The following is a 585-nucleotide window of genomic DNA, read 5'->3' on the forward strand; positions in this document are numbered from 1 at the left end:
AAGTTCGTAGGGGCTTAAAGTGAGAAGTATGTTACGAGCGTTTGTGAATTGAGCACCGCGATTCAATAGCTAGATGGTGTGTGTGTCCTTCTCTGTTCAGTATCTTCACCAAGTTCTGGAGCCTTAGTGTTTGTTTTTATATTTTTAACAAATAGAGCACAATGAAATACTTTTTTTTTTAATCCCCTTTGTTCTGCAATATAAATACATAGTGGAAAAGTTCTATGAGGAATTTAATATAATAAATATATATGTGTGTGTCTGTGCACACACCTATCAAAAAAAAACACTGGTCTTTATCACAACAATGCAAGTAACTTTAACTTGGATCTTAAACTTCCCTGTTCTTAAAATGTTTTCTTATATGTAAGAAATTGTTAGCCGTGGGTATTTCTGTAGAGGGGGCCTACATGACTGAAGGATGTGAGGGGCAGGAAAATAAATACTGTGCCCTAGCTATCATTCTGTGTTTTTTGCTTGTAATGAGTGCAAATAGTTAAGTATCAGGTGATAACTTAAAGGTTGGTGGTTTAAATCCACCACTCAGAGGTCTGGCGATCTATTTTCGTCAAGATCACTGCCATT

The sequence above is a fragment of the Chrysochloris asiatica genome, unplaced genomic scaffold, assembly GCF_000296735.1.
Source record: "Chrysochloris asiatica unplaced genomic scaffold, ChrAsi1.0 scaffold00135, whole genome shotgun sequence".
Taxonomy (NCBI): domain Eukaryota; kingdom Metazoa; phylum Chordata; class Mammalia; order Afrosoricida; family Chrysochloridae; genus Chrysochloris; species Chrysochloris asiatica.